Genomic DNA, 24,260 nt, shown 5'->3' with positions numbered 1-24,260 from the left:
GTTTGTCTGTTCCACCATCACGTCGAAACGGCTGGATAGATCTCAACCAAACTTCATATTTAGAGTATACTGACCCCGGGGAAGGTTTCGATATGCATATCATTTTAAAATCTTTGAAAAGACGGGGGTTTTATAGGAAAAACGGTTTTCCTCCATTTTCTCTTATACTATTATAGGCAAAATATCGAATTTGTCGTATAAGGACGAGACAAAGCTCAATTTAATCCTCTTGACGCAAAGAACAAAACTCGGTAAGCCCTACGGGCCCGAAAACCATGTTTTAAGGCCCTAAAACCAACCGTTACGGAGATATTGGCACCACACTACCCCTGCTCTAGGAATCGGATAAAGAAATGAACTGCCGTAACCATGGCAACGTCAGCTCCAGGATTCTAGAGCAGTGAGATTATGCATGTACGTTTGGGCATAGCTGTCAACCAAAATAGGTACAAATAAGACTTAATATCTGGGAAAAAAATATACTGTTGTGTAAGGCACTCATAGGACTCCTTTGGGCGGGGATGGAAAGGGGGTGAAGAACGAGTGTAAAAATCTATATAAATAAAATTGTTTCTGTTTGTCTGTCTGTTTGTCTGTTCCACCATCACGTCGAAACGGCTGGATAGATCTCAACCAAACTTCATATTTAGGGTATACTCATCCCGGAGAAGGTTTTGATATGCATATCATTTTAAAATCCTTGAATAGACAGGGGGTTTATAGGTTTATGGTTTTTCCACCATCACGTCGAAACGGCTGGATAGATCTCAACCAAATTTCATATTTAGAGTATACTCATCCCGGGGAAGGTTTCGATATGCATATCATTTTAAAATCTTTGAATAGACGGGGGTTTATAGGAAAACCAGAATGGTTTTTCCACCATCACGTCGAAACGGCTCGATAGATCTCAAGTAAAATTCATATTTAGAGTATACTCATCCCGGGGAAGGTTTCAATATGCATATCATTTTAAAATCTTTGAATAGACGGGGGGTTTATAGGAAAACCAGAATGGTTTTCCTCCATTATCTCTTATACTATTGATTTTCTGTAAACTTCGTTTACCGTACGTGAAACGTCTCTTCATTATAAACAACTTTCGTTATGTTCATAATTTACCTTACTCTTTACATGACGGAGAAATTTACAATTTTCTGCTGGTACCATGCTCTGCATTGAGTGACCGACAGACCGACAACGAACCTACAGGTTACCATGGCAACGTCTCTGACTGCATGCCAGCAGGGAAGTAACGTATTGCCATTTTCCTCATCATGCTTTTAAATTCGTGGTTGTTCTTTGGGTAGAAGGCAAGAGAGGCGTCAATCGGCCTATCTGCGGGATATTGGCGGAATATCGTTGGATGTTATAACCGCCTTCGAATAGATTAAGTAATAACACCATTAGTCATCTTCTTTATTATTTGTTTACCTAGGAATCAATGGACCTAAATTTCTCCTCTGTTACCGCTTTATTATATCCATAACTCACACTAGCATAATTTATTGAGGGGCATTTGATTTTCCAATACATTAACTTGGCATTTACATATTTGTCGTTATCCGGCTGTCCTCAGTTATAATCCATTTTCTATTACTTTCAACTTTCTTAACTGTATTATTTTCTTCCTTAATTACGCCGTATGTACGCGAGTGCTACAAACTACTGGATGTATTTCCACCAATACTCATATTTAGAATACACCTGTTCTTGATAGGTTTTAGGGCAAATATTGTTTCTAAATCCCTGAACTGACTGGGGGTTTATACGAAACCGAAACAGTGATTTTGCACTTCCACAAAATATACACAACCAACGTTAATTTAAATCTACCTGCCTTGGTAGAAATTAATTTCTAAACCTTTTTTCTCATGTGCATCATTTCGATACGAGGATTAATAAGGGAGATATCATTAACGGACCGTTTTTTTTGTACAAGTCCCATCGGACTTAACTCACGAGCGGGTGCGTGTAAAGCGTATTCCTTACAACTTGAAAACTACTGAAGACATTCGAACCAAAATTCATATTTAGCATCCACCTGTCCAAAGGTAGGTTTTAAACGTAAATAACATTTCATGTTCCGGAATGGACTGGCGGTTTATAGGGAACCGAAATGGTGATTTTACTCTTCCACGATATATACAGAACAAGACCAACGTGACTGGAAATCGACCAAACGTGATGGAATTCCACCTCTAAACCTTTTTTTCATGTGCATTTTTTCGTCAGGAGGATTAATAAGGGAGATATCATGAATGGTCAGTTTTGCAGGTTAAGTCCAGCGGACATAGCCAAAAATTTGTTTTACATGGAGCAGATTCCTTATCTATATAAATCAAATCGTAACGACTGTGTGCCTCTACACTGTCTATTTTGGCGAAATTTTCGTACAGCTTTCCGTTTAAGGGGTAATAATGACCATCTGCATAATTTTTGGTTTAGTTTCCTGAAAGTCCTAATTTTTACCCGCCTCGCCCAAAATCCAGATTGCGGCATAATCTGCCAGAAGAAAAAGAAGATAATTGAAATTTGACAAAATTATACGTTTTAGCCTGTAACGAACGGAAAACATCCAAGATCATTAAATTTTTCACTTTTTATCCCCGAAGAATATCGAAATTTGCAGGCAATTTTAATGATGGTGCAGACCTTCGGAAATTCCTATCACATAACAGATTGCACAATCTCCGTTCAATTTGGAATGATCTACAACCTTGGTCTTATGACTTTTTGCCGTATCTGTATCCCTTTTACGTTTGATTTTTCTCTATTAATGGATGTTAAGTCAATTTGGAATTTTCACATGCATAATTCATACCTTCGATTACTTATATGAAATACAGAATCATCAAACTCTTCACGAAAATTGGCCCACCCAGTAGCCATATATTAGCCAAATGCTATGTATGTAGCTGTCACATAATTATCCGAAAAGTAATGTAATGTGAGATAATCTTACAAGAACGTTACCCTGTTCCACGTTTCTAACTCAATCTGACCCAAGAATAGATGACATATCATAGGACCAGCCATTTAGGCCACTAAATCCGGCGTGTCTTATGGTATAATCCTTTGTCGATATGACGTACGTTTAGTAGCAGTTAATCTGTAAATGAAGGTCTTCAATATTGTAAACACGCATATACTTTCGTATGTCGATCTATATATATTCACTGATGTCGATTTGTAGCGATCGAGAAAGGGTGGGTCTGATATTGTAATCAGTACTCCCCACACCGACTTTGACTGGCAGTATGAAAGGGTTCCTTCTCCAACTCCTGTGTAACTGTCATTAGTAAGGAAGGTCTACAATTGTAATGAATAGTTCACTTCTCGATTTGACTTGCAGAAGGCAAGTGAGCATGCAGTTTTGTTTAAAACTCCCCTACCCGATTGTGTTTGGCAGTAGGCAAGGGTGCCCACCATTATAAAGAAATGTCCTCATCTAAAATGTGACTGGCATTAGGCATAGTGGCCTGCTATTTTGATGGAAACTCACCAACTTGGTGTGACTGGCAGTGAGCTGGCTGGAAGTAGGAAAAGGGGCCTGGCATTATAATGATAACTGCACAACTCAATTTCGAGTGATAGTAGGGTAATTGCCTGCCATTATAATAAAAACTGTAATCTGTCTGGAAGTAGGAAAGGGGGGCTGCCGTTTTAACGAAAACTCCCCAAATCGATTCTGTCCGCATAGTAGGCAATGGGGCCTGCAATTATAATGTAAACTTCCCAACTCGATTGTGAATGGCAGTAGGCAAGTGAGCCTGCCGTTATATCACAAATGCATAACAAACACTTTACATTGGAAACAACGTACGGGGACCTCCCCATGCTCTTTCTCGGATAACGCCAAGAGACATGCAATTTTAAAACAATCTTATTTACTGCATGCACACTATTTACTTCGATATTCGAATACAATGTAGAATACCGTAGCGAAGCACGGGTACATTCGCTAGTAAATAAATAAATCTATATAAATAAAATTGTTTCTGTTTGTCTGTTTGTCTGTCTGTTTGTCTGTTCCACCATCACGTCGAAACGGCTGGATAGATCTCAACCAAACTTCATATTTAGAGTATACTGACCCCGGGGAAGGTTTCGATATGCATATCATTTTAAAATCTTTGAAAAGACGGGGGTTTTATAGGAAAAACGGTTTTCCTCCATTTTCTCTTATACTATTATAGGCAAAATATCGAATTTGTCGTATAAGGACGAGACAAAGCTCAATTTAATCCTCTTGACGCAAAGAACAAAACTCGGTAAGCCCTACGGGCCCGAAAACCATGTTTTAAGGCCCTAAAACCAACCGTTACGGAGATATTGGCACCACACTACCCCTGCTCTAGGAATCGGATAAAGAAATGAACTGCCGTAACCATGGCAACGTCAGCTCCAGGATTCTAGAGCAGTGAGATTATGCATGTACGTTTGGGCATAGCTGTCAACCAAAATAGGTACAAATAAGACTTAATATCTGGGAAAAAAATATACTGTTGTGTAAGGCACTCGTAGGACTCCTTTGGGCGGGGATGGAAAGGGGGTGAAGAACGAGTGTAAAAATCTATATAAATAAAATTGTTTCTGTTTGTCTGTCTGTTTGTCTGTTCCACCATCACGCCGAAACGGCTGGATAGATCTCAACCAAACTTCATATTTAGGGTATACTCATCCCGGAGAAGGTTTTGATATGCATATCATTTTAAAATCCTTGAATAGACAGGGGGTTTATAGGAAAACCAGAATGGTTTTTCCACCATCACGTCGAAACGGCTGGATAGATCTCAACCAAACTTCATATTTAGAGGATACTCATCGCGGGGAAGTTTTCCATATGCATATCATTTTAAAATATTTGAATATATGGGGGGTTTATAGGAAAATCAGAATGGTTTTTCCACCATCACGTCGAAACGGCTGGATGGATCTCAACCAAACATTGTATTTAGAGTATACTAATCCCGGGGAAGGTTTAGATATGCATATCATTTTAAAATCCTTGAATAGACGGGGGTTTATAGGAAAACCAGAGTGGTTTTCCCACCATCACGTCGAAACGGCTGGATAGATCTCAGCCAAACTTCATATTTAGAGTATACTCATCCCAGGAAAGGTTCCGATATGCATATAATTTTAAAATCTTTGAATAGACGGGGTGTTTATAGGAAAACCACAGTGGTTTTCCTCTATTTTCTCTTATACTATTGATTTTCTGTAAACTTCGTTTACCGTACGTGAAACGTCTCTTCATTATAAACAACTTTCGTTATGTTCATAATTTACCTTACTCTTCACATGACGGAGAAATTTACAATTTTCTGCTGGTATCATGCTCTGCATTTAGTGACCGACAGACCGACAACGAACCTACAGGTTACCATGGCAACGTCTCTGACTGCATGCCAGTAGGGAAGTAACGTATTGCCATTTTCCTCATCATGCTTTTAAATTCGTGGTTGTTCCTTGGGTAGATGGCAAGAGAGGCATCAATCGGCTCATCTGCGGGATATTGGCGGAATATCGTTGGAGGTTATAACCGCCCTCGAATAGATTAAGTAATAACACCATTAGTCATCTTCATATTTGTTTACCTAAGAATCACTGAACCTAAATTTCTCCTCTGTTAGCGCTTTATTATATCCATAACTCACGGCATTTATTTATTTGTCGTTATCCGGCTGTCCTCAGTTATAATCCATTTTCTATTAGTTTCAACATTCTTAACTGTATTATTTTCTTCCTTAGTTACGCCGTATGTACGTGAATGCTAGAAACTACTGGATGCATTTCCACCAAGATTCGTATTTAGAATACACCTGTCCTTGATAGGTTTCAGGGCAAATATTGTTTCTAAATCCCTGAACTAACTGGGGGTTTATACGAAACCGAAACAGTGATTTTGCACTTCCAAAAAATATACACAACAAAAGTTTATGGAAGTCTACCTACCTTGGTAGAAATTAATGTCTAAACCTTTTTTTCTCATGTGCATCATTTCGATACGAGGATCAATAAGGGAGATATCATTAAAGGACCGTTTTTCTGTACAAGTCCCATCGGACTTAACTCACGAGCGGGTGCGTGTAAAGCGTATTCCTTACAACTTGAAAACTACTGAAGACATTCGAAACAAAATTTATATTTAGCATCCACCTGTCCAAAGGTAGGTTTTAAACGTAAATAACATTTCATGTTCCGGAATGGACTGGCGGTTTATAAGGAACCGAAATGGTGATTTTACTCTTCCACAATATATACAGAACAAGACCAACCTGACTGGAAATCGACCAAACCTGATGGAATTCCACCTCTAAACCTTTTTTTTTCATGTGCATTTTTTCGTCAGGAGGATTAATAAGGGAGATATCATGAATGGTCACTTTTGCAGGTTAAGTCCAGCGGACATAGCCCAAAAGGTGTTTTACATGGAGCAGATTCCTTATCTATATAAATCAAATCGTAACGACTGTGTACCTCTACACTGACTATTTTGGCGAAATTTTCGTACAGCTTTCCGTTTAAGGGGTAATAATAACAATCTCCATAATTTTTGATTTCCTGAAAGTCCTAATTTTTACCCGCCTCGCCCAAAATCCACATTGTGGCATAATCTGCCAGAAGAATAAGAAGATAATTGCAATTTGACAAAATTATACGTTTTAGCCCGTAACGAATGAAAAATCCTATATCATTAAATTTTTCATTTTTTATCCCCGAAGAATATCGAAATATGCAGGCAATTTTAATGATGGTGCAGACCTTCGGAAATTCCTATCACGTAACGGATTGCACAATCTCCGTTCAATTTGGAATGATCTACAACCTTGGTCTTATGACTTTATGCCGTATCTGTATCCCTTTTACGTTTGATTTTTCTCTATTAATCGATGTTAAGTCAATTTGGAATTTTCACATGTATTATTCATACTTTCAATTACTTATATGAAATACAGAATCATCAAACTCTTCACGAAAATTGGCCCACTCAGTAGCCATATGTGAGCCAAATGCTACGTATGTAGCTGTCACATTATTATCCGAAAAGTAATGTAATGTGAGATGATCTTACAAAACCTTTACCCTGTTCCACGTTTCTAAATCTGACCCAAGAATAGATGACATATCATTGGACCAGCCATTTAGGCCACTAAATCCGGCGTGTCTTATGGTATAATCCTTTGTCGATATGACGTACGTTTAGTAGCAGTTAATCTGTAAATGAAGGTCTTCAATATTGTAAACACGCATATACTTTCGTATGTCGATCTATATATATTCACTGATGTCGATTTAGCGATCGAGAAAGGGTCGGTCTGCTATTGTAATCAGTACTCCCCACACCGACTTTGACTGGCAGTAGGAAAGGGTTCCTTCTCCAACTCCTGTGTAACTGTCATTAGTAAGGAAGGCCTACAATTGTAATGAATAGTTCCCTTCTCGATTTGACTTGCAGAAGGTAAGTGAGCATGCAGTTTTGTTTAAAACTCCCCTACCCGATTGTGTTTGGCAGTAGGCAAGGGTGCCCGCCATTATAAAGAAATGTACTCATCTAAAATGTGACTGGCATTAGGCATAGTGGCCTGCTATTTTGATGGAAACTCACCAACTTGGTGTGACTGGCAGTACGCTGGCTGGCAGTAGGAAAAGGGGCCTGTCATTATAATGATAACTGCACAACTCAATTTCGAGTGATAGTAGGGTAATTGCCTGCCATTATAATAAAAACTGTAATCTGTCTGGAGGTAGGAGAGGGGGGCTGCCATTTTAACGAAAACTCCCCAAATCGATTCTGTCCGCATAGTAGGCAATGGGGCCTGCAATTATAATGTAAACTTCCCAACCTGATTGTGAATGCCAGTAGGCAAGTGAGCCTGCCGTTATATCACAAATCCGTAACAAACACTTTACATTGGAAACGTACGGGGACCTCCCCATGCTCTTTCTCGGATAACGCTAAGAGACATGCAATTTTAAAACTATCTTATTTACTGCATGTACACTATTTACTTCGATATTCGAATACAATGTAGAATACCGTAGCGAAGCACGGGTACATTCGCTAGTCTATATAAATAAAATTGTTTCTGTTTGTCTGTTTGTCTGTCTGTTTGTCTGTTCCACCATCACGTCGAAACGGCTGGATAGATCTCAACCAAACTTCATATTTAGAGTATACTGACCCCGGGGAAGGTTTCGATATGCATATCATTTTAAAATCTTTGAAAAGACGGGGGTTTTATAGGAAAAACGGTTTTCCTCCATTTTCTCTTATACTATTATAGGCAAAATATCGAATTTGTCGTATAAGGACGAGACAAAGCTCAATTTAATCCTCTTGACGCAAAGAACAAAACTCGGTAAGCCCTACGGGCCCGAAAACCATGTTTTAAGGCCCTAAAACCAACCGTTACGGAGATATTGGCACCACACTACCCCTGCTCTAGGAATCGGATAAAGAAATGAACTGCCGTAACCATGGCAACGTCAGCTCCAGGATTCTAGAGCAGTGAGATTATGCATGTACGTTTGGGCATAGCTGTCAACCAAAATAGGTACAAATAAGACTTAATATCTGGGAAAAAATATACTGTTGTGTAAGGCACTCATAGGACTCCTTTGGGCGGGGATGGAAAGGGGGTGAAGAACGAGTGTAAAAATCTATATAAATAAAATTGTTTCTGTTTGTCTGTCTGTTTGTCTGTTCCACCATCACGTCGAAACGGCTGGATAGATCTCAACCAAACTTCATATTTAGGGTATACTCATCCCGGAGAAGGTTTTGATATGCATATCATTTTAAAATCCTTGAATAGACAGGGGGTTTATAGGAAAACCAGAATGGTTTTTCCACCATCACGTCGAAACGGCTGGACAGATCTCAACCAAACTTCATATTTAGAGGATACTCATCGCGGGGAAGTTTTCCATATGCATATCATTTTAAAATATTTGAATATATGGGGGGTTTATAGGAAAATCAGAATGGTTTTTCCACCATCACGTCGAAACGGCTGGATGGATCTCAACCAAACATTGTATTTAGAGTATACTAATCCCGGGGAAGGTTTAGATATGCATATCATTTTAAAATCCTTGAATAGACGGGGGTTTATAGGAAAACCAGAGTGGTTTTCCCACCATCACGTCGAAACGGCTGGATAGATCTCAGCCAAACTTCATATTTAGAGTATACTCATCCCATGAAAGGTTCCGATATGCATATAATTTTAAAATCTTTGAATAGACGGGGTGTTTATAGGAAAACCACAGTGGTTTTCCTCTATTTTCTCTTATACTATTGATTTTCTGTAAACTTCGTTTACCGTACGTGAAACGTCTCTTCATTATAAACAACTTTCGTTATGTTCATAATTTACCTTACTCTTCACATGACGGAGAAATTTACAATTTTCTGCTGGTATCATGCTCTGCATTTAGTGACCGACAGACCGACAACGAACCTACAGGTTACCATGGCAACGTCTCTGACTGCATGCCAGTAGGGAAGTAACGTATTGCCATTTTCCTCATCATGCTTTTAAATTCGTGGTTGTTCCTTGGGTAGATGGCAAGAGAGGCATCAATCGGCTCATCTGCGGGATATTGGCGGAATATCGTTGGAGGTTATAACCGCCCTCGAATAGATTAAGTAATAACACCATTAGTCATCTTCATATTTGTTTACCTAAGAATCACTGAACCTAAATTTCTCCTCTGTTAGCGCTTTATTATATCCATAACTCACGGCATTTATTTATTTGTCGTTATCCGGCTGTCCTCAGTTATAATCCATTTTCTATTAGTTTCAACATTCTTAACTGTATTATTTTCTTCCTTAATTACGCCGTATGTACGTGAATGCTAGAAACTACTGGATGCATTTCCACCAAGATTCGTATTTAGAATACACCTGTCCTTGATAGGTTTCAGGGCAAGTATTGTTTCTAAATCCCTGAACTAACTGGGGGTTTATACGAAACCGAAACAGTGATTTTGCACTTCCAAAAAATATACACAACAAAAGTTTATGGAAGTCTACCTACCTTGGTAGAAATTAATGTCTAAACCTTTTTTTCTCATGTGCATCATTTCGATACGAGGATCAATAAGGGAGATATCATTAAAGGACCGTTTTTCTGTACAAGTCCCATCGGACTTAACTCACGAGCGGGTGCGTGTAAAGCGTATTCCTTACAACTTGAAAACTACTGAAGACATTCGAAACAAAATTTATATTTAGCATCCACCTGTCCAAAGGTAGGTTTTAAACGTAAATAACATTTCATGTTCCGGAATGGACTGGCGGTTTATAAGGAACCGAAATGGTGATTTTACTCTTCCACAATATATACAGAACAAGACCAACCTGACTGGAAATCGACCAAACCTGATGGAATTCCACCTCTAAACCTTTTTTTTCATGTGCATTTTTTCGTCAGGAGGATTAATAAGGGAGATATCATGAATGGTCACTTTTGCAGGTTAAGTCCAGCGGACATAGCCCAAAAGGTGTTTTACATGGAGCAGATTCCTTATCTATATAAATCAAATCGTAACGACTGTGTACCTCTACACTGACTATTTTGGCGAAATTTTCGTACAGCTTTCCGTTTAAGGGGTAATAATAACAATCTCCATAATTTTTGATTACCTGAAAGTCCTAATTTTTACCCGCCTCGCCCAAAATCCACATTGTGGCATAATCTGCCAGAAGAATAAGAAGATAATTGAAATTTGACAAAATTATACGTTTTAGCCTGTAACGAATGAAAAATCCTATATCATTAAATTTTTCATTTTTTATCCCCGAAGAATATCGAAATATGCAGGCAATTTTAATGATGGTGCAGACCTTCGGAAATTCCTATCACGTAACGGATTGCACAATCTCCGTTCAATTTGGAATGATCTACAACCTTGGTCTTATGACTTTATGCCGTATCTGTATCCCTTTTACGTTTGATTTTTCTCTATTAATCGATGTTAAGTCAATTTGGAATTTTCACATGCATTATTCATACTTTCAATTACTTATATGAAATACAGAATCATCAAACTCTTCACGAAAATTGGCCCAATCAGTAGCCATATGTGAGCCAAATGCTACGTATGTAGCTGTCACATTATTATCCGAAAAGTAATGTAATGTGAGATGATCTTACAAAATCTTTACCCTGTTCCACGTTTCTAAATCTGACCCAAGAATAGATGATATATCATTGGACCAGCCATTTAGGCCACTAAATCCGGCGTGTCTTATGGTATAATCCTTTGTCGATATGACGTACGTTTAGTAGCAGTTAATCTGTAAATGAAGGTCTTCAATATTGTAAACACGCATATACTTTCGTATGTCGATCTATATATATTCACTGATGTCGATTTAGCGATCGAGAAAGGGTCGGTCTGCTATTGTAATCAGTACTCCCCACACCGACTTTGACTGGCAGTAGGAAAGGGTTCCTTCTCCAACTCCTGTGTAACTGTCATTAGTAAGGAAGGCCTACAATTGTAATGAATAGTTCCCTTCTCGATTTGACTTGCAGAAGGTAAGTGAGCATGCATTTTTGTTTAAAACTCCCCTACCCGATTGTGTTTGGCAGTAGGCAAGGGTGCCCGCCATTATAAAGAAATGTACTCATCTAAAATGTGACTGGCATTAGGCATAGTGGCCTGCTATTTTGATGGAAACTCACCAACTTGGTGTGACTGGCAGTACGCTGGCTGGCAGTAGGAAAAGGGGCCTGTCATTATAATGATAACTGCACAACTCAATTTCGAGTGATAGTAGGGTAATTGCCTGCCATTATAATAAAAACTGTAATCTGTCTGGAGGTAGGAAAGGGGGGCTGCCATTTTAACGAAAACTCCCCAAATCGATTCTGTCCGCATAGTAGGCAATGGGGCCTGCAATTATAATGTAAACTTCCCAACCTGATTGTGAATGCCAGTAGGCAAGTGAGCCTGCCGTTATATCACAAATCCGTAACAAACACTTTACATTGGAAACGTACGGGGACCTCCCCATGCTCTTTCTCGGATAACGCTAAGAGACATGCAATTTTAAAACTATCTTATTTACTGCATGTACACTATTTACTTCGATATTCGAATACAATGTAGAATACCGTAGCGAAGCACGGGTACATTCGCTAGTAAATAAATAAATCTATATAAATAAAATTGTTTCTGTTTGTCTGTTTGTCTGTCTGTTTGTCTGTTCCACCATCACGTCGAAACGGCTGGATAGATCTCAACCAAACTTCATATTTAGAGTATACTGACCCCGGGGAAGGTTTCGATATGCATATCATTTTAAAATCTTTGAAAAGACGGGGGTTTTATAGGAAAAACGGTTTTCCTCCATTTTCTCTTATACTATTATAGGCAAAATATCGAATTTGTCGTATAAGGACGAGACAAAGCTCAATTTAATCCTCTTGACGCAAAAAACAAAACTCGGTAAGCCCTACGGGCCCGAAAACCATGTTTTAAGGCCCTAAAACCAACCGTTACGGAGATATTGGCACCACACTACCCCTGCTCTAGGAATCGGATAAAGAAATGAACTGCCGTAACCATGGCAACGTCAGCTCCAGGATTCTAGAGCAGTGAGATTATGCATGTACGTTTGGGCATAGCTGTCAACCAAAATAGGTACAAATAAGACTTAATATCTGGGAAAAAAATATACTGTTGTGTAAGGCACTCATAGGACTCCTTTGGGCGGGGATGGAAAGGGGGTGAAGAACGAGTGTAAAAATCTATATAAATAAAATTGTTTCTGTTTGTCTGTCTGTTTGTCTGTTCCACCATCACGTCGAAACGGCTGGATAGATCTCAACCAAACTTCATATTTAGGGTATACTCATCCCGGAGAAGGTTTTGATATGCATATCATTTTAAAATCCTTGAATAGACAGGGGGTTTATAGGAAAACCAGAATGGTTTTTCCACCATCACGTCGAAACGGCTGGACAGATCTCAACCAAACTTCATATTTAGAGGAAACTCATCGCGGGGAAGTTTTCCATATGCATATCATTTTAAAATATTTGAATATATGGGGGGTTTATAGGAAAATCAGAATGGTTTTTCCACCATCACGTCGAAACGGCTGGATGGATCTCAACCAAACATTGTATTTAGAGTATACTAATCCCGGGGAAGGTTTAGATATGCATATCATTTTAAAATCCTTGAATAGACGGGGGGTTTATAGGAAAACCAGAGTGGTTTTCCCACCATCACGTCGAAACGGCTGGATAGATCTCAACCAAACTTCATATTTAGAGGATACTCATCGCGGGGAAGTTTTCCATATGCATATCATTTTAAAATATTTGAATATATGGGGGGTTTATAGGAAAATCAGAATGGTTTTTCCACCATCACGTCGAAACGGCTGGATGGATCTCAACCAAACATTGTATTTAGAGTATACTAATCCGGGGAAGGTTTAGATATGCATATCATTTTAAAATCCTGGAATAGACGGGGGGTTTATAGGAAAACCAGAGTGGTTTTCCCACCATCACGTCGAAACGGCTGGATAGATCTCAACCAAACTTCATATTTAGAGGATACTCATCGCGGGGAAGTTTTCCATATGCATATCATTTTAAAATATTTGAATATATGGGGGGTTTATAGGAAAATCAGAATGTTTTTTCCACCATCACGTCGAAACGGCTGGATGGATCTCAACCAAACATTGTATTTAGAGTATACTAATCCCGGGGAAGGTTTAGATATGCATATCATTTTAAAATCCTTGAATAGACGGGGGGTTTATAGGAAAACCAGAGTGGTTTTCCCACCATCACGTCGAAACGGCTGGATAGATCTCAGCCAAACTTCATATTTAGAGTATACTCATCCCAGGAAAGGTTCCGATATGCATATAATTTTAAAATCTTTGAATAGACGGGGTGTTTATAGGAAAACCACAGTGGTTTTCCTCTATTTTCTCTTATACTATTGATTTTCTGTAAACTTCGTTTACCGTACGTGAAACGTCTCTTCATTATAAACAACTTTCGTTATGTTCATAATTTACCTTACTCTTCACATGACGGAGAAATTTACAATTTTCTGCTGGTATCATGCTCTGCATTTAGTGACCGACAGACCGACAACGAACCTACAGGTTACCATGGCAACGTCTCTGACTGCATGCCAGTAGGGAAGTAACGTATTGCCATTTTCCTCATCATGCTTTTAAATTCGTGGTTGTTCCTTGGGTAGATGGCAAGAGAGGCATCAATCGGCTCATCTGCGGGATATTGGCGGAATATCGTTGGAGGTTATAACCGCCCTCGAATAGATTAAGTAATAACACCATTAGTCATCTTCATATTTGTTTACCTAAGAATCACTGAACCTAAATTTCTCCTCTGTTAGCGCTTTATTATATCCATAACTCACGGCATTTATTTATTTGTCGTTATCCGGCTGTCCTCAGTTATAATCCATTTTCTATTAGTTTCAACATTCTTAACTGTATTATTTTCTTCCTTAGTTACGCCGTATGTACGTGAATGCTAGAAACTACTGGATGCATTTCCACCAAGATTCGTATTTAGAATACACCTGTCCTTGATAGGTTTCAGGGCAAATATTGTTTCTAAATCCCTGAACTAACTGGGGGTTTATACGAAACCGAAACAGTGATTTTGCACTTCCAAAAAATATACACAACAAAAGTTTATGGAAGTCTACCTACCTTGGTAGAAATTAATGTCTAAACCTTTTTTTCTCATGTGCATCATTTCGATACGAGGATCAATAAGGGAGATATCATTAAAGGACCGTTTTTCTGTACAAGTCCCATCGGACTTAACTCACGAGCGGGTGCGTGTAAAGCGTATTCCTTACAACTTGAAAACTACTGAAGACATTCGAAACAAAATTTATATTTAGCATCCACCTGTCCAAAGGTAGGTTTTAAACGTAAATAACATTTCATGTTCCGGAATGGACTGGCGGTTTATAAGGAACCGAAATGGTGATTTTACTCTTCCACAATATATACAGAACAAGACCAACCTGACTGGAAATCGACCAAACCTGATGGAATTCCACCTCTAAACCTTTTTTTTCATGTGCATTTTTTCGTCAGGAGGATTAATAAGGGAGATATCATGAATGGTCACTTTTGCAGGTTAAGTCCAGCGGACATAGCCCAAAAGGTGTTTTACATGGAGCAGATTCCTTATCTATATAAATCAAATCGTAACGACTGTGTACCTCTACACTGACTATTTTGGCGAAATTTTCGTACAGCTTTCCGTTTAAGGGGTAATAATAACAATCTCCATAATTTTTGATTTCCTGAAAGTCCTAATTTTTACCCGCCTCGCCCAAAATCCACATTGTGGCATAATCTGCCAGAAGAATAAGAAGATAATTGAAATTTGACAAAATTATACGTTTTAGCCTGTAACGAATGAAAAATCCTATATCATTAAATTTTTCATTTTTTATCCCCGAAGAATATCGAAATATGCAGGCAATTTTAATGATGGTGCAGACCTTCGGAAATTCCTATCACGTAACGGATTGCACAATCTCCGTTCAATTTGGAATGATCTACAACCTTGGTCTTATGACTTTATGCCGTATCTGTATCCCTTTTACGTTTGATTTTTCTCTATTAATCGATGTTAAGTCAATTTGGAATTTTCGCATGCATTATTCATACTTTCAATTACTTATATGAAATACAGAATCATCAAACTCTTCACGAAAATTGGCCCACTCAGTAGCCATATGTGAGCCAAATGCTACGTATGTAGCTGTCACATTATTATCCGAAAAGTAATGTAATGTGAGATGATCTTACAAAACCTTTACCCTGTTCCACGTTTCTAAATCTGACCCAAGAATAGATGACATATCATTGGACCAGCCATTTAGGCCACTAAATCCGGCGTGTCTTATGGTATAATCCTTTGTCGATATGACGTACGTTTAGTAGCAGTTAATCTGTAAATGAAGGTCTTCAATATTGTAAACACGCATATACTTTCGTATGTCGATCTATATATATTCACTGATGTCGATTTAGCGATCGAGAAAGGGTCGGTCTGCTATTGTAATCAGTACTCCCCACACCGACTTTGACTGGCAGTAGGAAAGGGTTCCTTCTCCAACTCCTGTGTAACTGTCATTAGTAAGGAAGGCCTACAATTGTAATGAATAGTTCCCTTCTCGATTTGACTTGCAGAAGGTAAGTGAGCATGCAGTTTTGTTTAAAACTCCCCTACCCGATTGTGTTTGGCAGTAGGCAAGGGTGCCCGCCATTATAAAGAAATGTACTCATCTAAAATGTGACTGGCATTAGGCATAGTGGCCTGCTATTTTGATGGAAACTCACCAACTTGGTGTGACTGGCAGTACGCTGGCTGGCAGTAGGAAAAGGGGCCTGTCATTATAATGATAACTGCACAACTCAATTTCGAGTGATAGTAGGGTAATTGCCTGCCATTATAATAAAAACTGTAATCTGTCTGGAGGTAGGAAAGGGGGGCTGCCATTTTAACGAAAACTCCCCAAATCGATTCTGTCCGCATAGTAGGCAATGGGGCCTGCAATTATAATGTAAACTTCCCAACCTGATTGTGAATGCCAGTAGGCAAGTGAGCCTGCCGTTATATCACAAATCCGTAACAAACACTTTACATTGGAAACGTACGGGGACCTCCCCATGCTCTTTCTCGGATAACGCTAAGAGACATGCAATTTTAAAACTATCTTATTTACTGCATGTACACTATTTACTTCGATATTCGAATACAATGTAGAATACCGTAGCGAAGCACGGGTACATTCGCTAGTAAATAAATAAATGTACACTATTGATTTTAAATCCTTAGAGTGTATGAGTATATGTGAAAGTACCCTTCATTTTAAATAATTATTGTTATATACTGAACCCATGACCTTTGACTACCAAGGGTTCAATACGTAATTCATCTTTCTCTTCGAATGACGGAGAAAATTACTAGGGCCTATTTTCTGCGGATCTCATGCTCTGCATTAAGTGACTGACACCCTCGCAGACCGACAATGAACCTACCCGTTACCATGGCAACATCTCCGGCTGCTTGCTGGCAGGGAACTAACGTAATGCCATTTTCGCCTTCATTACTGTAAACTCGTGGTTGTTAGTAGGGTAGCAGGCAAGAGAGACGTCAAGCCGCCATTCTGCGTGATACCGTTGGAGGTTATAATCTTCTTCGAATAGTAGCCTACAACGGGTGACTGTTAATATTGCAACAGTACCGCGGAGTGTGACCCTTTATTTCACACCACGAGATGGTTTCTAACATTTTCTATGAGAAAAATTAAAAAATAATTTTTATTATGTACATCCACATGGTATTTGAATATTTGTCCTCAGTTATTATCATATCATCAACTTTCTCAACTTTCTTCCTTAATTTCTTCTTATGTATGCGAGTGCTAATCCGTAAACTGTGACTCTTTCCTTTGAGTGACATTATACACTATTCCTTTCGTGAATTTTTTTCCTTCACAGTCTATGATTTCGCCGATAAAGTCACATAACGTAGTGTTAACTGGAACTTATTTAGAATCAGTAGGTAGGTTGTGACACATTTTAGAGTTGGTATAACCGAGCTCGATAGCTGCAGTCGCTTAAGTGCGGCCAGTATCCAGTATTCGATAGATAGTAGGTTCGAACCCCACTGTCGGCAGCCCTGAAGATGGTTTTCCGTGGCTTCCCATTTTCACACCAGGAAAATGCTGGGGCTATACCTTAATTAAGGCCACGGCCGCTTCCTTCCCACTCCTAGCCCTTCCCAGTCCCATCGTCGCCATAAGACCTATCTGTGTCGGTGCGACGTAAAGCAACTAGCAAAAAAAAAAAAAAAAAGTTGGTATTTCTTTCTAGGTTAACTGAAAACCGAGCAGCCAGTGGAAAGTCTTCGTTCAAAAACACCAGTCCACGTCTAGGGCGCCTGAGAATGCTTCCTAACCTGAGGCCGGTTTGAATGTGCTCAGATTTAGGAAGACTGGGGTGCGATTCTGATAGCAGGCCAGGTTCAACTCTCAGAGAGAACATCATTGAAAATCTAGGGTACCAGAGGCTGCTTTTAATAATTTTGCTTTACATCTCAAGTTCATCGAAGACATCGAAGAGCCGGATATTTTGAGTCGCAAGAGTTCATGAGCTTTGCAGATTTCCATCTTCCCAAGAACGACACCTCTTCGCAATAAGATCACAAGTGTAAGCATGTTTTTCACCCAGTGGGGTATATTTTTTCCAAAGCGACGACCTATCGTTTTCATAGACTTTACAGTTTCCTAAAAGTCCTAATTTTAGCCCTCCCTCCCCCACCTCCCAAATTCAAGACGGCGGACACAATTTGCCAGACGAACTAGAAAACTGATACTTGACAAATTTGTCATTTTTAGCCTGTTACCGACGCAAGAATTCCAAGATTATCAAATGTGTAACATTTTCGCCCCGAAATATGGAGGTAATTTTAACAACTGTGCATACCTTCGTTTCGGGGTAATTGGTGGTTAAATGGAAGGTTGTATAACAAAACAGATAGCACAATCGCCGCTCAATTTGGAGAGATCAACAACTTTGGTCTTATGACATTTTTCGTATCTCGATCCTTTATACGTCAGATAAAGTTGCATTTCTCGATTTTAAGTAAAGTTTGTAATTTTACACGTATATTTTGTAGTATGTGACGAGGCCTGCCATTGTAATAAAAACTTCCAATCTTGATTGTGACTGGTGGTAGGCAAGTGTGGCTGCCGTTATAATTTATACTTCCTAACTCGACTGTGACTGGCATTATGAAAAGGGGACTGTCATTATAATGAAAACCCCCTAAATGGATTGCGAATGGCAGTAAGCAAGTGAGCTTGTCACTATAGTAGAAACTCCCGAACTTGATTTTGAATGGCAGTAGGAAACGTGGCCTGCCATTAACATCAAAACTCTCCAACGCGCACCTTATAACTGAAACAACGAATGCCCCGTGGCATTTCTCGCATACCGCTAAGAGACATACAATTTAATATAATCTTACCCAATACCTGTACAGTAATTTACGAAGAAATACGTATACAAGTCAGAACACCGTAGCGAAGCACGGGTACATTTGCTAGTTGAACATAAAAATATATTAACTACAATGTATTGGGAAAGAAAATAGAGAGGATACTATAATCGCGGTGAAGTGTAAAGGTAGCATATGGGGGAGTGGTAGCGGATGGGAGCATCACCGGACGAGTGTCATACCGTCGAAAGTGCTCTGCGCTATCCAAACACCGGTCACTATCCCAAGTACGTTTTCGAATCTATATGTGTATTGTACATGAAATTCTCACAAACACTTAAAATCAACCAGTAGAAGCAGTCATTAAACAACCATACGAAAGAAGGTGCGGAAAAGCTTCTTGCATACTGTACCGGGCGGTACACCTCCACACCGTTTATTTAAAAGTTGCGCCAGTTAAAACTCCTCTTCTGGAGGAAGTCTGAACTTTATCTACGGTCTTAATTTCCAAATTTCTCAGAAGATGTCACTACCTGGAAATTTTTGAGTTTGTGAACTGTGTCATTTTCGACGTACTTTTGTTTTGCTTGTATTAAGAGGTGTGAACTTTCTCTTCTAGAGGACACTACTGAAGATCAACAATAGTGCAACCTAGTGCGGAGTCAAAGAACTATTTTGTTGGAGAAAATTTAATTTCAGGAGTTTGTTCTTTGTTAAATTTCTTTCTGTCATTGTTTAAGTTGGCAATATTTACCCCTTTCTTCCCCTTGTTTTGAATGTATCCAATCACGAATTTCTTCAATGAATTTCTGACCAATCTGGTGTATCTTTCCCCAACTTGAATCTGTTGCGGGGTCCTACCCAATAAAATCTTTGTGGGAGGGTGTTTTCTTTCCCCTAACGCCTAGAATTTTCTGCGAGAGTATTTAAACTGCTGATTTTAGGGTCTCCGGGCCACTTCTGTTCCATCTTTCAGTGTATTAAGTACATAGCAGGAGGCGGGAAGCGCCTCTTTCCTCGGCTGCGATCTACTACCAGGTAATGGCCTATTAATAACTTCTTTTCTTGCTAGGTCGGCAGTTTAACTCTCGCGGCGGGTTCGAAGCGTTTTCCATCATGTAACCTTTTCCTAAAATGTAACTACTCTTTTCTTCTATTCTCTTGTAAAGCTACATAATGGGATAGAGAGTGCTAACCCTCTCGAGCTCCCACTCATATTGTTTTGAGGTGAACTTATTTTTCACAACCTATTCTTCGATAACGTAAAATTATTGTTCCTTTCTTAAGTCACCTCTGTAGTATGGGATTAGCCCTTGCATCAGTGGCCTAAGAGCCAAAATAGGTCTTAAAAACAAAGTGTATTAGGAGTGCAAGTTCGCCTCCTCTCAAATTGTTATTTTAGAGGTCATTTAATTAACATTCTTTTCGTTTAATAGACCTCAGTAGATTGGGTATTTTACCCCTGTGTTATGTCCGTTGAGGACAGCTTGAAGGTGGAGTTTAGTGTGGCCTGGGAGAGGCTTAAATTGGAGAGCGTGTCGCTCTTTTAAAAATTGTATGTTGTATGCCTCGAGGAGGTTTTTCAGTGTAATTTGGAGCAAGGGCTCCTAGGTATGAATGGGGTTTTCTGCCCCTCTGTTAAAATTGTGTTTGGGATAAAACTGAGCTGATTGCCCAAGCATTGTGAATTCGGGGCTCGAAGCCCAACTTCTGTAAATATTGTAACTACCTTTTTTGACTTGCTACTCTGTAACTGCCATGCTTGTTACTTATTTATTTTGAAAAAAAAATATAACCTTATTAAATTTTAAATTTTGTTTACATGCACTATATTTTCGTAGCTTGAGATCCATTCACGCCCGCACCTTCTTTCACCTCTACCTACCACCAAAACACGGTAACAAGTGGTAGCAGAGCGTGGTTGAATGGGTCTCAATTTTGCCCCTCTTGACGGTTAAACATTGCTTTAATTCAAACTCTAACCATTTTCTCAGTTGCTGGCATTTGTGAGTTTTTCAAAATCGTTCTGTCATCATGCCCGGCCCTCGCGATGTTCTCCTCCTTAACTATTTGCGCAAAGAGGAGTTGATATACGAGTTAACTATCAGAAACGTTCAATCTGGAGGCACGGTTGCAATAGACACTAACAAGCTTAGAGAGTCCCTTGATTTGCCCATTTCCATCCCCAATTTGGGAGAGAAAGAAATTGATGACTCTCTTTCCACGATCGTCGAGAATATTACTGGGCTAGCATCTGTAGTTAGTTTTTATGATGAAAATGATCCGTCTCCTAATCAAATTAAGCGTGTGCAAGGCAGACTATATCACTTTTCAAATAGAGTTAATGATCTGTTGTCTCTAAAGGTGAATGACGTTCAGAGGAAGGAAGCTAATACGCTCCTTGAAACTATTTCTGAATTGTCTAGTAAAGTCACTCTATTGTTAACCGGGGAAATTCCTCCCAAATCTGATCTACCCACCATAGTGAATGTAGGTAGCGAGGAAGAGTCTCCTAAGGGAGAAGTAAATAGGAAAACCCCCACTGCTCAAACTATCTCTGCCCCATTGGACAACGAGTCTGAACGCCGTGCATCGTTGGGTAACATCCGTTCTGAATTAACTTCTTTGCCATTGAAACCTTTACCTACTATGTCACCCGGGTTTAGTAGCTTGCCTCATCCATTGGCAATGTTGCTAAGAGGTATCTCTAAGTTTTCTGTCAACACCACCAGTGAAGTTATTTCATTTTTAAGATTTTTAGTTGAATTTCAGGATCACGCCCTTGTGTTTTCTCTTTCCCCTTGTCAGATTTTGCAAATTATCTATCCGTATGCTATTGGTGTTCTCTCAGATAAAATAGTAAGAGCCATTGCTGAACAGTCATCTATTGAAGATTTTCACGCACACTTGCTTGCAAATTTCATTCCTGCCCGCGCGAGGTCATCTCTGATTCAGAAATACTATTATCGAGTACAGAGGTTGGATGAAAACTTGGCTGATTTCATACAGGACATTAAGTTTTATACTAGGGTGTTTGCCCTTCATTTTCCTGAAGATCAGATTGTACAGGCTATTGTAGAGGGAATTTCACCTCCCTATAGGTCATATTTGTGTTTTGCGGCGTGCCCGCAAACTTTCTCTGAACTTGAAGCATTGGCCGTTTCAGCGGAAGGAGTTAGATACGCCGATTCTTTGCGTGTCGCGAAAGAACCCCCGCCTTCCTTTAGTAATACTCGGCCTCCACCTCGCCGACCAGTCAATCCCCGTAAATGTTATGCTTGCGGGTCGCCTGACCATCTGCGCGACAAGTGTCCACTGATCAAGTCAAGTGGGACAAGGAATGGAGCCGGGTCATCACAAGGCTGTTTTAAGTGCGGGGCCTTCTCACATATCGCCAAGAATTGCCCAAACTCAAATAGCACCCCCTCCTGCTCAACTTCTGGTGCAAATTCCATCTATGCCAATAATAAAAAGTGACTAGTGGCTTCGGCTGAGTCGACTAATCCATCTTCCCGAGACTCAGCCCCTAGTAAACAGGTTGTAAATGCAGAGAACGATCAGCCTTCAAATTCACCTTTTGAATGCCCTAAAGAATGTCTTAGGATTGCGGCGGATACCCCCGCACCTGTTCCTTTTCTTAAGATTGAGTTAAATAACGAGCCTATAACAGCTCTATTAGATTCAGGCAGTGTTTGTTCCATTATTTCGGCTGAATGGTACTCGAAATTGAAATCTGTTTGTAAACTACCTGTCTATGACTCTTCTCCTATTCAATATGTTTCGGCTAATTCATCTCCATTAGAAATTCTAGGTTCCGTACTGGTCAAAATTCGTATTTTTAAGTTTACACGGAAAATTAAATTGTTTGTGGCCAAGCAATTGTCTTGCCCCATTATATTGGGAGCTGACTTTATTTCTCACACTGGTCTTGTGCTCGATCTCCAGTCTAGGTCGTGCACATTCAAATTTGCTTCTAGTTGTAAAATACCTCTATTAAAGTGTAATTCTGTGTCATGCTCTTCTATTTCGCCTACCCAGGATGAGATGTTGTTAGACCTTAGACATCTACCTGAGGAGCAGGCTGATAGTATTCGCAAACTGTGTCAGTCATTTCCCGAGGTGTTCTCTGATACTCTTGGTGTTACTGACCTTATTGAATACAAAATTGAGGTCACGGATTCGATTCCTGTCCGTTTTCCACCTTATAGGCTATCTCCACCTAAAATGAAGGCTCTGAAAGAAATTATTGATCAGATGTTGAAGGATGGTATTATTAGGCCCTCTAAGTCGGCGTATTCATCGCCTATTTTTCTAGTCCCGAAACCCCAAGGAGGCTTCAGGCCTGTCATTGATTACAGGGCTCTCAATCGGAAGGTGGTGTTGCAATCTGTGCCCCTTCCTGACCTTCATTCTTGTTTTTCATGGTTTCGTGAGGCCAAGTTCTTCACCATCTTGGACTTAAATCAGGCCTATAATCAAATTCCCCTTGCCGAAGAGTCTAAACATCTTACAGCGTTTGCTACGGACTGGAATTTATACGAATACAACCGCGTGCCTTTCGGGCTCCCCACCGGAGCAGCTGTACTCACTAGGCTACTAGATAGGGTCTTCTCCGACATCAAATTTGAGTACTTATATCACTACTTGGATGATGTCGTCGTATTTTCAGAGACTTTTGAAGAACATCTAGATCATCTGCGCGAAGTTCTCGATCGCCTTCGTAAGGCTGGGTTAACTGTTAAGTTGTCCAAGGTTGCCTTTGCTAAGCCCTCTATGTCATTCCTAGGGCATATTGTGTCACCCGATGGTGTAGCAGTCGATCATTCTAGAACACAGGCCATCCGTGATTTTAAACCTCCCAAGGACATTAAAGGCATCGCCAGGTTTATTGGTATGGTGAATTTCTTCAGAAAGTTCATTCCTAACTTTGCTAATAGAGCGGCGCCCTTAAACCTTCTTCGTAGGAAAGGCATCAAATTCGAGTGGGGACCTTCTCAACAAGCCGCTTTCGAAGATCTTAAATTAGCTCTCTGTAATGCCCCTGTACTTGCTATGCCTGATTTCTCGAAGAAATTCATCGTCCAAACGGACGCGTCGTCGTCAGCTGTAGCTGCAGTCCTTCTTCAAGAGACTGAACTAGGGAGGCGACCCATCGCCTATGCATCTAGGACATTGTCAGCTCAAGAAGCCAGGTATTCCATCTAT

Source organism: Anabrus simplex, chromosome 4 (genome assembly GCF_040414725.1).
Source record: "Anabrus simplex isolate iqAnaSimp1 chromosome 4, ASM4041472v1, whole genome shotgun sequence".
Classification (NCBI taxonomy): Eukaryota; Metazoa; Arthropoda; class Insecta; order Orthoptera; family Tettigoniidae; genus Anabrus; species Anabrus simplex.
This window is presented reverse-complemented; position numbering follows the sequence as displayed.